The sequence below is a fragment of the Macaca thibetana genome, chromosome 6 (genome assembly GCF_024542745.1).
Source record: "Macaca thibetana thibetana isolate TM-01 chromosome 6, ASM2454274v1, whole genome shotgun sequence".
NCBI classification, from domain to species: domain Eukaryota; kingdom Metazoa; phylum Chordata; class Mammalia; order Primates; family Cercopithecidae; genus Macaca; species Macaca thibetana.
The window spans coordinates 123,837,978-123,850,821 of NC_065583.1; the positions used below are offsets into that span (position 1 = coordinate 123,837,978).

General features: G+C 38.7%; 1 protein-coding gene and 1 pseudogene across 1 annotated transcript in view; one reads left to right on the top strand and one right to left on the bottom strand.

Annotated features, from left to right (window-relative positions):
• ANKRD55 (ankyrin repeat domain 55) overlaps positions 1-12,844 on the top strand; it is a 137,907-nt gene that overhangs the window by 90,613 nt on the left and 34,450 nt on the right. The gene's annotated exons all lie outside the window — the stretch shown is intronic.
• Positions 80-788, bottom strand: LOC126957153 (60S ribosomal protein L17-like; annotated as a pseudogene).

Sequence of the window (12,844 nt, forward strand, 5' to 3'; positions counted from 1 at the left end):
TGGTTTTAATGAAATCTAGGTTATCCATTTTCTCTTCCATGGATTATTATTTCAGTATCTAAAAGTCATCACCAGACCCGAGGTCATCTAAATTTTGCTCCTGTTATCTCCTAGAATTCTTTCTTTTTTTCTTTTACTTTTAATTGCATTTATTTTAATGTTGAATTTACTCCTGTGACATAAATTTTTGTTTCTTCAGTTTCTTCTGGGATATCTTTTTCTTCTGGGCAACCTCCTCTTCTGGTTTAGGAACATTTTGTTCCTTTTCAGTGAGGATCATCTCAGTGTGGCAGGGAGAGCTCATGTATGAGTTAATATGACCATGAGCTCTGTAGGTCCAGCAGCGCATCTTAGGTGCTTTATTCATGTGGATACGCTCAATGACCAGAGAATCTACATCGAAACCCATAAGTTCAGCATTACTCTCTGCATTTTTAAGCATGTGCAGCAAAAATTCAGCACTCTTTTTGGGCCACCGACCTTATGTCCAGCCCCACTGCTTGGCCTAGGCACACCTGCCAACTCCACCATTGTAACATCAGAATGGTACGCACTGTTTCTGTAAAGTGGCATCTTTCAGATACTTCGTGGCTTTTCATATATGCATACCTTGATGGCCTGGGCAGTTTCACAAGTGTTCTTAAAGTGAACACTAAGACTTGAACCTCTTGATTTGCATGATTTTGTGGGACTCTCTCAGTCAAGTGAATAGCGAACCATTTTCACAGATTAGCTCAGGCCACTTAGGGAAAGAGCATCTCCTGGAATTCTTACGTAATTTTAGAATTCACTCTGTCTCATCCAGGCTGGATTGCAGTGACATAATCACGGCTCGCTGCAGCCTGGACCTCCTAGGCTCGAGTGATCCTTCCACTTCAGCCTCCTGAGTAGCTGGGACTACAGGCACATGCCACAATGCCTAGGTAATTTTTTGTATTTTTTTTAGAGATGAGGTTTCACCATGTTGCCTGGGCTGGTCTTGAACCCCCAGACTCAAGCGATTCTCCCACCCCAGCCTCCCAAAGTGCTGGGATTATAGATATGAGCCGCCTCGCCTGGCCTAATTTTAGGTTTTACATTTAGGTCTGTGATCAGTTTTGAGTCAATTTTGTAAAAGGTATAAGGTCTGTGTCTAGGTTTATTTTTTTGCATGTAGATGTCCAGCTGTTTCAGCACCATTTGGTGAAACAACTACCTTTCTTTATTGTATTGCTTTTACTCTTTTGTCAAATATCAGTTGATTATATTTATGTGAGTCTATTTCTTGGCTGTCCATTCTGCTGCATTGACTTATTTGTCTATTATTCTGCCAATATCACACTATCTTGATTACTGTAGCTTTATAGTAAGTCTTAAAGTTGAGTAGTGTCAGTTGCCCAACTTAGTTCTTCTCCACTGTCTTGTTGACTATTCTGTGTCTTTTGCCTCTCCATATAAACTGTAGAATCAGTTTGTTGATATCTACAAGATAAGTTTCTGGTATTTTGATAGGGACTATATTGAATCTATAGATCAAGTTTTGAAGAACTGATATCTTAACAATTTTAAGTCTTCTTAACCATGAACATGGAATACCTCTCCATTTATTTATTTATTTTTATAATTTTTATTTTGCTCTTACCCTCACCATATGAAGATCTCCATTTATTTAGTTCTTTGATGTTTTTCATCACAATTTTGTAGATTTTTTCATATCGCTCTTGTATCATATTTTGTTAGATTTGTACCTAAGTATTTAATTTTGAGGGGTGCTAATGTAAATGGTATTGTATTTTTAATTTCAAATTCTATTGTTCATTGCTAGTTTATAGAAAAATGATCAACTTTTGTATATTAGCTTATATCCTGAAATCTTGCTATAATTGCTTCTTAGTTTCAAAGCTATTTTTGTCTATTCTTTCAGATTTTATACATAGATAGTCATGTCATCTGAAAACAGACTGTTTTATTTCCTCCTTCTCAATCAGCATTCTTTTTATTTCCTGTTCTTGTCTTATTGCATTAACTAGAACTTTGGTATAATATTGAAAAGAGGTTGTGGCTCCGGGTAAAGTGGCTCATGACTGTAATCTCAGCACTTTGGGAGGCCGATGCAGGTGGATTGCTTGAGGCCAGGAGTTCAAGACCAGCCTGGCCAAATGGCAAAGACCTGCCTCTACTGAAAATACAAAAACTAGCTGGGTGTGGTGGCACATGCCTGTAGTCCCAGCTACTCGGGAGGCTGAGGCAGGAGAATAACTTGAACCTGGAGGCAGAGGTCACAGTGAGCCAAGATCACACCACTGCACTCCAGCCTGAGCAACAGAGTGACACCCTGAAAAAAAAAAGAAGAAGAAAGAAAGAAAGAAAGAAAGAAAGAAAGAAAGAAAGAAAGAAAGAAAGAAAGAAAGAAAGAAAGAAGAAAGAGAAAGAAAGAAAAGAAGAGAAGAGAAAAGAAAAGAAAAGAGAAAAGAAAAGAAAAGTTGTGATAGGAGACATCTTTACCTTGTTCCTGATCTTAGTTGGAAAGCTTCTCATTTTTCACCATGAAGTGTGATGTTAGCTATAGGTTTTCTACAGATGCTCTTTATCAAGTTTAGGGAGTTCTTCTCTATTCCTAGCTTACTGAGAGTTTTTATTATGAATAAGTGATGGATTTTCTCAAATGCTTTTTCTGTATCTATTGATGCAACTGTGTGATTCTTCTTCTTTAGCCTGCTGATGTGGTTGATTACATTAATTGATTTGAAAATGTTGAGCTATACTTGCATACTTTGGATAAATCCTACTTGACCACGATGTATAATTCTTTTTTTATGTTGCTAGATTCTATTCACTAATATGTCGTTGGGGACATTTACATCTATCTTTATGAAAGTTATTGGTCTATAGTTTTCTTTTCTTGTAATGTCTTTGTCTTGTTTTGTATTAGGGTGATACTGGCTGATAGAATGAGTTAGGAAGTTCCCTACACTCCTTTTTTTTTTTTTTTTAATTTATTTATTATTATTATACTTTAAGTTGTAGGGTACATGTGCATAACGTGCAGGTTTGTTACATATGTATACTTGTGCCATGTTGGTGTGCTGCACCCATCAACTCGTCATTTACATCAGGTATAACTCCCAATGCAATCCCTCCCCCCCCCATGATAGGCCCCGGTGTGTGATGTTCCCCTTCCCGAGTCCAAGTGATCTCATTGTTCAGTTCCCACCTATCAGTGAGAACATGCGGTGTTTGGTTTTCTGTTCTTGTGATAGTTTGCTAAGAATGATGGTTTCCAGCTGCATCTATGTACCTACAAAGGACACAATCTCATCCTTTTTGATGGCTGCATAGTATTCCATGGTGTATATGTGCCACATTTTCTTAATCCAATCTGTCACTGATGGACATTTGGGTTGATTCCAAGTCTTTGCTATTGTGAATAGTGCTGCAATAAACATACGTGTGCATGTGTCTTTATAGCAGCATAATTTATAATCCTTTGGGTATATACCCAGTAATGGGATGGCTGGGTCATATGGTACATCTAGTTCTACATCCTTGAGGAATTGCCATACTGTTTTCCATAATGGTTGAACTAGTTTACAATCCCACCAACAGTGTAAAAGTGTTCCTATTTCTCCACATCCTCTCCAGCACCTGTTGTTTCCTGACTTTTTAATGATTCTAACTGGTGTGAGATGGTATCTCATTGTGGTTTTGATTTGCATTTCTCTGATGGCCAGTGATGATGAGCATTTTTTCATGTGTCTGTTGGCTGTATGAATGTCTTCTTTTGAGAAATGTCTGTTCATATCCTTTGCCCACTTTTTGATGGGGTTGTTTGTTTTTTTCTTGTAAATTTGTTTGAGTTCTTTGTAGGTTCTGGATATTAGCCCTTTGTCAGATGAGTAGATTGGAAAAATTTTCTCCCATTCTGTAGGTTGCCTGTTCACTCTGATGGTAGTTTCTTTTGCTGTGCAGAAGCTCTTTAGTTTAATGAGATCCCATTTGTCAATTTTGGCTTTTGCTGCCGTTGCTTTTGGTGTTTTAGACATGAAGTCTTTGCCCATGCCTATGTCCTGAATGGTACTACCTAGGTTTTCCTCTAGGATTTTTATGGTATTAGGTCTAACATTTAAGTCTCTAATCCATCTTGAATTAATTTTTGTATAAGGAGTAAGGAAAGGATCCAGTTTCAGCTTTCTACTTATGGCTAGCCAATTTTCCCAGCACCATTTATTAAATAGGGAATCCTTTCCCCATTTCTTGTTTCTCTCAGGTTTGTCAAATATCAGATGGCTGTAGATGTGTGGTATTATTTCTGAGGACTCTGTTCTGTTCCATTGGTCTATATCTCTGTTTTGGTACCAGTACCATGCTGTTTTGGTTACTGTAGCCTTGTAGTATAGTTTGAAGTCAGGTAGCGTGATGCCTCCAGCTTTGTTCTTTTGACTTAGGATTGTCTTGGAGATGCGGGCTCTTTTTTGGTTCCATATGAACTATAAAGCAGTTTTTTCCAATTCTGTGAAGAAACTCATTGGTAGCTTGATGGGGATGGCATTGAATCTATAAATTACCTTGGGCAGTATGGCCATTTTCACGATATTGATTCTTCCTATCCATGAGCATGGTATGTTCTTCCATTTGTTTGTGTCCTCTTTTATTTCACTGAGCAGTGGTTTGTAGTTCTCCTTGAAGAGGTCCTTTACATCCCTTGTAAGTTGGATTCCTAGGTATTTTATTCTCTTTGAAGCAATTGTGAATGGAAGTTCATTCCTGATTTGGCTCTCTGTTTGTCTGTTACTGGTGTATAAGAATGCTTGCGATTTTTGCACATTAATTTTGTATCCTGAGACTTTGCTGAAGTTGCTTATCAGCTTAAGGAGATTTTGGGCTGAGACAATGGGGTTTTCTAAATATACAATCATGTCATCTGCAAACAGGGACAATTTGACTTCTTCTTTTCCTAACTGAATACCCTTGATTTCTTTCTCTTGCCTAATTGCCCTAGCCAGAACTTCCAACACTATGTTGAATAGGAGTGGTGAGAGAGGGCATCCCTGTCTTGTGCCAGTTTTCAAAGGGAACTTTTCCAGTTTTTGCCCATTCAGTATGATATTGGCTGTGGGTTTGTCATAAATAGCTCTTATTATTTTGAGGTATGTTCCATCAATACCGAATTTATTGAGTGTTTTTAGCATGAAGGGCTGTTGAATTTTGTCAAAAGCCTTTTCTGCATCTATTGAGATAATCATGTGGTTCTTGTCTTTGGTTCTGTTTATATGCTGGATTATGTTTATTGATTTGCGAATGTTGAACCAGCCTTGCATCCCAGGGATAAAGCCCACTTGATCATGGTGGATAAGCTTTTTGATGTGTTGCTGAATCCGGTTTGCCAGTATTTTATTGAGGATTTTTGCATCGATGTTCATCAGGGATATTGGTCTAAAATTCTCTTTTTTTGTTGTGTCTCTGCCAGGCTTTGGTATCAGGATGATGTTGGCCTCATAAAATGAGTTAGGGAGGATTCCCTCTTTTTCTATTGATTGGAATAGTTTCAGAAGGAATGGTACCAACTCCTCCTTGTACCTCTGGTAGAATTCAGCTGTGAATCCATCTGGTCCTGGACTTTTTTTGGTTGGTAGGCTATTAATTATTGCCTCAATTTCAGAGCCTGCTATTGGTCTATTCAGGGATTCAACTTCTTCCTGGTTTAGTCTTGGAAGAGTGTAAGTGTCCAGGAAATTATCCATTTCTTCTAGATTTTCCAGTTTATTTGCGTAGAGGTGTTTATAGTATTCTCTAATGGTAGTTTGTATTTCTGTGGGGTCGGTGGTGATATCCCCTTTATCATTTTTAATTGCGTCGATTTGATTCCTCTCTCTTTTCTTCTTTATTAGTCTTGCTAGTGGTCTGTCAATTTTGTTGATCTTTTCAAAAAACCAACTCCTGGATTCATTGATTTTTTGGAGAGTTTTTTGTGTCTCTATCTCCTTCAGTTCTGCTCTGATCTTAGTTATTTCTTGCCTTCTGCTAGCTTTCGAATGTGTTTGCTCTTGCTTCTCTAGTTCTTTTAATTGCGATGTTAGAGTGTCAATTTTAGATCTTTCCTGCTTTCTCTTGTGGGCATTTAGTGCTATAAATTTCCCTCTACACACTGCTTTAAATGTGTCCCAGAGATTCTGGTATGTTGTATCTTTGTTCTCATTGGTTTCAAAGAACATCTTTATTTCTGCCTTCATTTCGTTATGTACCCAGTAGTCATTCAGGAGCAGGTTATTCAGTTTCCATGTAGTTGAGCGGTTTTGATTGAGTTTCTTAGTCCTGAGTTCTAGTTTGATTGCACTGTGGTCTGAGAGACAGTTTGTTATAATTTCTGTTCTTGTACATTTGCTGAGGAGTGCTTTACTTCCAATTACGTGGTCGATTTTGGAGTAAGTATGATGTGGTGCTGAGAAGAATGTCTATTCTGTTGATTTGGGGTGGAGAGTTCTATAGATGTCTATTAGGTCTGCTTGCTGCAGAGATGAGTTCAATTCCTGGATATCCTTGTTAACTTTCTGTCTCGTTGATCTGTCTAATGTTGACAGTGGAGTGTTGAAGTCTCCCATTATTATTGTATGGGAGTCTAAGTCTCTTTGTAAGTCTCTAAGGACTTGCTTTATGAATCTGGGTGCTCCTGTATTGGGTGCATATATATTTAGGATAGTTAGCTCTTCCTGTTGAATTGATCCCTTTACCATTATGTAATGGCCTTCTTTGTCTCTTTTGATCTTTGATGGTTTAAAGTCTGTTTTATCAGAGACTAGTATTGCAACCCCCGCTTTTTTTTTGTTCTCCATTTGCTTGGTAAATCTTCCTCCATCCCTTTATTTTGAGCCTATGTATGTCTCTGCTTGTGAGATGGGTCTCCTGAATACAGCAGACTGATGGGTCTTGACTCTTTATCCAGTTTGCCAGTCTGTGTCTTTTAATTGGAGCATTTAGTCCATTTACATTTAAGGTTAATATTGTTATGTGTGAACTTGATCCTGCCATTATGATATTAACTGGTTATTTTGCTCGTTAGTTGATGCAGTTTCTTCCTAGCCTCTATGGTCTTTACATTTTGGCATGTTTTTGCAATGGCTGGTACCGGTTGTTCCTTTCCATGTTTAGTGCTTCCTTCAGGGTCTCTTGTAAGGCAGGCCTAGTGGTGACAAAATCTCTAAGCATTTGCTTATCTGTAAAGGATTTTATTTCTCCTTCACTTATGAAACTTAGTTTGGCTGGATATGAAATTCTGGGTTTAAAATTCTTTTCTTTAAGAATGTTGAATATTGGCCCCCACTCTCTTCTGGCTTGGAGAGTTCCTGCCGAGAGATCTGCTGTTAGTCTGATGGGCTTCCCTTTGTGGGTAACCCGACCTTTCTCTCTGGCTGCCCTTAAGATTTTTTCCTTCATTTCAACTTTGGTGAATCTGGCAATTATGTGTCTTGGAGTTGCTCTTCTCAAGGAGTATCTTTGTGGCATTCTCTGTATTTCCTGGATTTGAATGTTGGCCTGCCCTACTAGGTTGGGGAAGTTCTCCTGGATGATACCCTGAAGAGTGTTTTCCAACTTGGTTCCATTTTCCCCCTCACTTTCAGGCACCCCAATCAGACGTAGATTTGGTCTTTTTACATAATCCCATACTTCTTGCAGGCTTTGTTCATTTCTTTTTCTTCTTTTTTCTTTTGGTTTCTCTTCTTGCTTCATTTCATTCATTTGATCCTCAATCGCAGATACTCTTTCTTCCAGTTGATCGAGTCGGTTACTGAAGCTTGTGCATTTGTCACGTATTTCTCATGTCATGGTTTTCATCTCTTTCATTTCGTTTATGACCTTCTCTGCATTAATTACTCTAGCCATCAATTCTTCCACTTTTTTTTCAAGATTTTTAGTTTCTTTGTGCTGGGTACGTAATTCCTCCTTTAGCTCTGAGAAATTTGATGGACTGAAGCCTTCTTCTCTCATCTCGTCAAAGTCATTCTCCGTCCAGCTTTGATCCGTTGCTGGCGATGAGCTGCGCTCCTTTGCCGGGGGAGATGCGCTCTTATTTTTTGAATTTCCAGCTTTTCTGCCCTGCTTTTTCCCCATCTTTGTGGTTTTATCTGCCTCTGGTCTTTGATGATGGTGATGTACTGATGGGGTTTTGGTGTAGGTGTCCTTCCTGTTTGATAGTTTTCCTTCTAACAGTCAGGACCCTCAGCTGTAGGTCTGTTGGAGATTGCTTGAGGTCCACTCCAGACCCTGTTTGCCTGGGTGTCAGCAGCAGAGGCTGCAGAAGATAGAATATTTCTGAACAGCGAGTGTACCTGTCTGATTCTTGCTTTGGAAGCTTCCTCTCAGGGGTGTACTCCACCCTGTGAGGTGTGGGGTGTCAGACTGCCCCTAGTGTGGGATGACTCCCAGTTAGGCTACTCAGGGGTCAGGGACCCACTTGAGCAGGGAGTCTGTCCCTTCTCAGATCTCAACCTCCATGTTGGGAGATCCACTGCTCTCTTCAAAGCTGTCAGACAGAGTTGTTTGCGTCTGCAGAGGTTTCGGCTGTGTTTGTTATTGCCCTGTCCCCAGAGGTGGAGTCTACAGAGACAGGCAGGTTTCCTTGAGCTGCTGTGAGCTCCACCCAGTTTGAGCTTCCCAGCAGCTTTGTTTACCTACTTAAGCCTCAGCAATGGTGGGCGCCCCTCCCCCAGCCTCGCTGCTGCCTTGCCGGTAGATCACAGACTGCTGTGCTAGCAATGAGGGAGGCTCCGTGGGTGTGGGACCCTCCCGGCCAGGTGTGGGATATGATCTCCTGGTGTGCCTGTTTGCTTAAAGCGCAGTATTGGGGTGGGAGTTACCCGATTTTCCAGGTGTTGTGTGTCTCAGTTCCCCTGGCTAGGAAAAGGGATTCCCTTCCCCCTTGCGCTTCCCAGGTGAGGCCATGCCTCGCCCTGCTTCAGCTCTCGCTGGTCGGGCTGCAGCAGCTGACCAGCACCAATTGTCTGGCACTCCCCAGTGAGATGAACCCAGTACCTCAGTTGAAAATGCAGAAATCACCGGTCTTCTGTGTCGCTCGCGCTGGGAGTTGGAGACTGGAGCTGTTCCTATTCGGCCATCTTGCTCCGCCGAAGTTCCCTACACTTCTATCTTCTGAAAGAGATTATTTAAGAACTGTCATTTTTTTCTTGAATTTTTGTAAAATTTACCAGTGAATACAGCTGGGCCTCATATTTCCATTTTAGAAGGTTATTAATTATTTATTCAATTTCTTTTTCTTTTTCTTTTTCTTTTTTTTTTTTTTTTTTTTTTTTGCGGCAGCAGGGGGACAGAGTCTCTCTCTCTGTCGTCCAGGCTAGAGTGCAATGACGCAATGACACGATCTCGGCTCACTGCAACCTCCACCTCCCAGGCTCAAGCAATTCTCTTGCCCCAGCTTCCCCAGTAGCTGGGATTACAGGTGCCTGCCACCACGCCAGGCTAATTTTTTGTATTTTTAGTAGAGACGGGGTTTCGCCATGTTGGCCAGGCTGGTCTCGAACTCCTGACCTCAGGTGATCCACCTGCCTCAGCCTGTCAAAGTGCTGGGATAACAGGTGTGAGCCACACACCCAGCCTTTTCAATTTCTTTAATAGACATAAATGTATTCAGATTATCTATTTCTCCTTGTGTGTGTTTTGGTAGATTGTGTCTTTTAAGGAATTGGTCCATTTCAAATATGTTTATCAAGTTGTGAAAATAGAGTTGTGTAAAGTATTTCTTCATTATTCTTCTAATGTTCATGGGATCTGTAGTGAAGTACCTTTTTTCATTTCTGATATTAAGTAATTTGTGCCCCTCTGTTTTTTTCTAGCCTGGCTAGAGGCTTATCACTTTTATTAATCTTTTCAAAGAACCAGCTTTTGGTTTCATTGATTTTCTCTATTGATTTTTTGTTTTCTACTTCATTGATTTCTACTCTAATTTTTATTTTTTCTTTTCTTCTGCTTACTTTGGATTTAATTTGCTCTTCTTTTTCTAGCTTCCTAAGGTGTAAGCTTATATAACTGATTCTAGATCTTTCTTCTTTTTTAATGTATACATTCAATGCTATAAATTTTCTTCTGAGAAATTGTTTTTGCTACATTCCACAAATTTTGATGTTATCTTCCTTTTGTTCAAAGTATTTTTTTAGTTTTCTTGAGATTTCTTCTTTTGAACTATGTGTTATTTATGTTGTTTAATCTCCACATGTTCAGAAATTTTCCAGTTGTCTTTCTGTTATTGATTTATAGTTTAATGCTACCGTGGTCTGAAAGCATGCGTTGTATGATTTCTATTCTTTCACTTTTGTTAAGGTTTGTTTTATGGCCTAGACTGTGGTCTATCTTGGTGAAGTTCCCATGTGAGCTTGTTAAAAATGTGTATTTTGCTGTTAGATGAAGTAGTCAGTAGAAGTCAATTATATCCAATTAATTAATTGTATTTCTAAGTTCAACTACATTCCTACCGATTTTCTGCTTTCTGGATATGTCCATTGCTGATAGAGGGATGTCGAAGTCTTCAACTATAAAGTAGATTCATCTGTTTCTTCTTGCAGCTTTGCCAGGTTTTGCCTCGCATGTTTTAAGGCTGTGTTGTTGGGTACATAAGGATCATTATGTCTTCTTGGAGAACTCACCTCTTTATCATTATGTAATATCCTTCTTTATCCCTAACAACTTTCTTTGCTTTTTAGTCTGCTCTGTCTAGAATTATAATATATAGCTACTCCTGCTTTCTTTTGGTTAGTGTCTTCATGGTAAATCTTTCACCATTCATTTACTTTTAATCTATGTGGGTCATTATATTTAAGGTGGGTTTCTTATAGACAACATATAGTTGGGTCTTATTTTTCTATCCACACTGATAATCTCTGTCTTTTGATTGGTACATTTAGACCATTAATGTTCAAAGTGATTATTCATATAGTTAGAGTAACATCGATCATATTTGTTACTGTTTTCTATTTGCTGCCCTTATTCTTTGTTCCTATTTTTGTCTTCTACTCTTTTCCCACCTTTTGTGGTTTTAATTAGCATTTAATATTATTCCATTTTCTCTTTTTTCTTAGCGTATTAGTTATACTCCCTTTTTTACTTTTTTAGTGGTTGCCCTAAAGTATACAAAATATGTTTACAACTAATCCAAATCCACTTCAAAATAACACTATATCATTTCACGGGTAGTGTGAATACTTTATAATAGCAAAATGATCCTAATTCCTTCCACCTGTCCCTAGTATGATTGCTGTCATTCATTTTACTTATATATAAGCCTACATAAGCTCATGCATATGTATATAGATATAAAGATAGATGCATAAGCATACATTGTAGCTATTAGTATTTTGAACAAACTATTATCTCCTAGGTCAATTAACAATAAAAAATAAAAGCTTTTATTTTACCTTCATTTATTCCTTCTTCAGCGCTCTTCTTTCCTTTATGTAAATCAGAGTTTCTGGCCTATATCATTTTTCTTCTCTCTAAGAAACTACTTTTAACATCTAGTGCAATGCAGGTCTACCAATTTTTGTTTATCTAAGAAAGTATTTATTTCTCCTTCACTTTTGAAGGGCAATTTCATAAGGTACAGAATTCTTGTTGATGGGAGGCTTTTCTCAACTCTTTAAGTATTTCACTCCAGTCTCTTCTTGCTTGTACGGTTTCTGAGATATCAGATGTAATCCTTCTCTTGGCTCCTCTATAGGTAAGGTGTTCCTTTCCCCTGTCTTCTTTCAGGACTTTTTCTTTATCTTTGGTTTTCGTAATTGGAAAATAATATGGCTAGGCATAGGGTTTTTTGTTTGTTTGTTTGTTTTGTTGTTTTTGTTGTTGTTTTTGGCATTTAGCCTGCTTGGTGCTCTCTGAGCTTTTGTGTCTAACAATTTTTTTGGTAAAATTCTCAGTCATTATTATTGTTTCAAATATTTATCCTGTTCCTTTTCTCTTTCTTCTCCTTCTGGTATTCCTATTGCCTGTATGTTATACCTTTTGTAGTTCTCTCACAGTCTGTGAATATTCTGCTCTGTTTTTTCCAGTCTTTGTTATTTTTGTTTTCCAGTTTTGGAGGTTTACATTGAGATCTTCTCAAGCTTTCAGACTGTTCCCTCAGCTGTGTCCAATCTACTAAGAAGCTCATCAAAGGCATTCTTCATTTCCATTACAGTGTTTTTGATCTCCGGCATTTATTTTTGATTATTTCTTAGGATCTCCATCTTCCTGCTTACACTGCCCATCTGTTCTGACATGTTGTCCACTTTATCCATTTAGAGCCCTTAGCACATTATTCACAGTTGCTTTAAATTCTTTATCTGACAATTCCCATATCCTTGCCATGTCTGGAACTGATGCTTGCTCTGTAGATACTGTGTTGTTCCCCTTTTGGCATGCTTTATAATTTTTTCTCAATAGCCAGACATGATGTAGTGGATAAGAGAACTCCTGTAAATAGCCCTTATTTATGTAATGGTAAAGTATGGGGGGAAGAGAAATGTACTGTATCTTCCTACAATTTGGTCCCTGTCTTTTAGTGAACCTATGCCTCTGGAATGTGAATATTCCAAGTGTTTCTCAGGATGTTTTTTCCCCTTCTTAGGTGAGACAGGATAGCTAGAGTGGGCTGGAATTGGGTATTGTTCTGCTCCCATGTAGAAAGCTAGAGCTAGATGGAGTTGAGCACTTTCCTTCCCTACGGTCAGTTAGGCTCTGATAAAACCTCAGTAGTTTAGGTTCTGGTTAGCTAGTTTCTCCTGAGGACAGATTTTATTAAGAAGAACAGAGTGCTCTGGTATATTTCAAAAAGGTTCCTTTTCCCTATCCTCCTGCCAGAAGCCCATGGGAATTTTTCTCT